Source organism: Lygodium microphyllum, chromosome 5, assembly GCF_053477565.2.
Source record: "Lygodium microphyllum isolate KBCC chromosome 5, Lygodium_microphyllum_v1.1.10, whole genome shotgun sequence".
In the NCBI taxonomy this organism is placed as follows: domain Eukaryota; kingdom Viridiplantae; phylum Streptophyta; class Polypodiopsida; order Schizaeales; family Lygodiaceae; genus Lygodium; species Lygodium microphyllum.
In genome coordinates this window covers 63,806,245-63,810,081 of record NC_141139.1, presented here as the reverse complement: position 1 = coordinate 63,810,081, position 3,837 = coordinate 63,806,245, and the positions used below count along the sequence as shown (strand labels likewise).

Genomic DNA, 3,837 nt, shown 5'->3' with positions numbered 1-3,837 from the left:
ATAACTTCTTGACACCACAACAACTTTGAACTCGTCTTAGTGAATGCAACTAGCATCAATACTTGAGAACTACTCAGATGAATCATAGATTAAGTCATCAATGCAAATGATGACATAGAAAAAAAAGAAACAAGTTGTTGTTTTTAGAAAAAATTATGCCAAGGCCACCCAAAAACAATCATACTTGGCCCTTGTAACTTCCAACCATATGAATAAGCCATAAAGCAATAATTTTGAAAGTGGGGAATAGGACAATAGCAACCTCACACATTTGATCATAGATCAATCTTGAATTTGAAAGGGAAATGGAACAATATCAATCCAATGATGTTGCTTATAGAGCAATCTTGAATTTGAAAGGAAAGGCAATCTAACCATAAGAGTTTGACATTGGTATCTACTTCAAAGACTCAATAACCATCAAAATCTCCAAATCCAATGAAGGATTTGAGCCTATAGTCATTCTCAATTACTGGTACTACATTTACAATTCTTCTAATGCTAATGTACATATGACACAATGTTGTATTTTCTTACTATTACTTCCCTCTTAGCTAAAAGAGAATCCATTCAAATGGAGAATGTGGACATGACCAATCGTCGATGAAAGAGAACTCTAAAGATAACGTATTTAAATCCATTGCTAGGTAGCACCATGAAATCCAAAATTTCTATTGTGTTAAAACCAACTTACAAAAAAGATCAATTGTAGAGATGGGATACAAACCAACCAAAGAAATTGGTTAGCAATGATCTCTTGTTTTATGTAACATGCAGATGCCCTGATGAGTGTACTAGGATATGATGCCTCTTAACTAATATAGGAGCCTTACTAGAAGACTAAAGCCATGCAATAATTGCATTAGCAGTGAGATAGCAAGAATATAAACACACTTTGGCTTCTCCATGCAAGATTAAATAAAGCCTATCCAAATCTTGACTCCAAACTTATTATGCCCATTTCTTCATATTGCACCTATCTCTTTTCTCAAGCTATTATGAACGAGATCTATGGCTTAGAGTAGAAGGCCAAAACTAGAATCCCATTCTTGAGGGAGTGGGATGCCATCATAACAGCATTGAACAACTGAAGTATTGCATAAGAACAATGTTGAGCCACAAAGATACCCAAGTGCAATCCCACCACTGTGGCTCCCGTATTATCCCTTAGGGTAAAGCCCTTGAATGAAAATTTCGAATATTATCCTCTACATCATAAAGTTCTAGATGAAGAGAAAATGCATGCTCCTAGTATGTTAGGAATGGGAGACACAATATGTGATGCCACATGGTATATCACATGCGTAGGCAATAGGCAACATGACGTAGATGATTGTGCTACGCTTCATTATATGGCACACATTTGTGAATGGATAGTTAAACATATTTCCTTGTAAATGTAAGTCTAGAATGATGTTTTAATCTAATAATTTATTAAATTTTAGGCGCTACATACCCGTGGTATTCCATTGAAGAAGGGCATTGAATTGATGTGAAAATGAAATCTTTCTTTAATAAAGGACTAGAAAGTTCTATTTATCTAAATAAGCACAATATTATAAATTTCAGCAGCCTGACTTTCTTTGGAAGAACAATCGAAGAGGTTGCCCCTCAACAAAAGGCATAGTTACTTTCACAATGAAGGGCTGACGGCCTTGCAGACAGGTTCCTCCCATGTGGTAAAAAGCCTGAGGTGAAAAGGAAATTCCTTCTTCAATAAAGGAGTATGAAAGTTCTACTCATCTAAAGATAGGCAATCTTGTCAAATTTAGCCTAACTTTATGGAAGGACATTGAACCAAAAGGTTGCCCTTTAGAAAAAGACATAGGAGAAAGTTGTGAGGCCTTTCAGCCGACAATCCTTTCAAAGCCTTTATGTGTGGGGTCACATGTGAAACCTATCGGTCGGACCTTTTAGATATCCAATAAGTCAAGTTTGTGTGGTGCGACATGTGTATTTTCCCTTGCACTTATTGAATTTATAGTCACCTTTCGTTTGAAATGCAAGTAGAGCTATACTTCTTGCAGCACTCTCAGCCCTCGAATTTAATGAAAGGATTGAGGGCTGAAGGGCGTGACAACTTCTTGCCGTGTCGTATTAACTATAAGCGCTGAAAATGCATCACGTATTGGTGATCGCTTTCGAGGAGGACTCTGATGCCGACCTGGATATTCAACGCGTTTTACGTTTCACGTTTGAATAGGTCAGTTCGTTGAGGTTGGTAATAACCAGACGTTGGACAAGACACGATGTCGAGACTCGACAGGCGAGTTTGTCCGTGCTTGCCGTTTTCTGGACTGCACACTCCCGATAACTAGCTCATCGACGGGCCAACGACGTCGTTTGCTGACTTTTGACGACGTCCCAAAATTAGATGAATCAAGATTCAAGAAGTCTAGGCGCAACAGACCATATATTTCACAGCAGACCGTATATTTCACTCAGAAGCGGCATCAGAAAACACCAGCAAGTTTAGATCAGCCCGCACATGCAACTAATTATACGACAATATGGCTAGTGCAAGCTGCTGCGGGTCGTCCCTAGTAGGATCAGTGGCCATCGTGACATTAATGATACTGATGAGTATGAGAGGTGAGCTAAATATCGTATCGGCCACTTCCTTCAATGTGGTAAGCCATTGCGGGGGCACCCTGGGCGTGCAAGTGCGCGAGAACGCCGGCGGTCCGTCCATCCGAACCACAGGCTTCTCCCTGGCGCCCGGCGAGTCCAGGGCTCTGACCCCCCCAGTGGCTGGTCGGGCAACTTCGGGACGGGCACGCCGAGCCTCCTGGCCGAGTTCACCATCAACAAGCCGGCGGGCACGGACTTCTACGACTTGAGCGCCGTGGACGGCTTTCAGCTGGGCGTGGGCATGAGCATCACATGCAACGGCGCGAGGGTTTCCTGCAGCGCGGCGGCTTCCATTTGTCCCTCGGGAAACGTAAACGGCAACGCATGCGTGAACCCCAACCGCGACGATCCCAACACGAGCTACGCCCAAAAGGTGCGCGCCTCCTGCCCCGACGCCTACAGCTGGTCCGGGGACAACGGCAAGACCCACGGCACGTCCACGGGGGGCACCTGTGTTATCACCTTCTGCCCCTGAATACCTGCCTATCTCTATTAACATATGGCCTCCCGCGCTAGCCCTTAGTTACTGTTGTAAGCTGCTGTGTACCAGCTGTGCCTTCTAATAAAACGTCCGTCATCCGATTAAGCGTGCATGTGACTTGACTTGCGATGAAATTTCCATGGTTGAAATGGAGTACTTTAAAAAATACCCCATAATATTTCAGGAGGGGATGGTCTAACTGAATCGCCTGCAGCTCTCGTCGTCGTTCCAATGGTCGATTCATGCACACAAGATATTCTAACCACCTTCTATATAGGAAAAAAAAGAGCGCTTGCTAGTTACATTTTCATATAATTAGAAATAGTTTAGTATAGTAAATTTCAAAATTTACTAGATTGCCAATTTAAAAATATAGTTTTCAATATAGAGAGATTTTTCTAGTTAACTTACTAAATGGAATGCTTTTTTTTTGTTAATTTATTATATAGGAAGTTTATTATCATAGCTATCTATATAATAACTTTGTCAAAAAAATTACTATATAGTAACTTCATAAGTAGACATTATCTATATAGTAACTTCATCGAAAAAGTTACCATCATATAAGAAATTATAACATATAACATCCACGTAGTAACTTTATCATACAACTTAGCATATAGTGACATAATAAAATCTCGTAGAGTGACATTTCTATATCTCTAAGATAAATAATAATAGGGAAAAAACTTGATTCAAAAACTGTTTTTAATAGAGTACAAGTG

General features: G+C 40.6%; 1 pseudogene; it reads left to right on the top strand.

Moving 5' to 3' along the window:
- The first annotated feature begins 2,405 nt into the window (after positions 1 to 2,405).
- Positions 2,406 to 3,217, top strand: LOC148035906 (pathogenesis-related protein 5-like; annotated as a pseudogene).
- Positions 3,218 to 3,837: the final 620 nt, after the last annotated feature.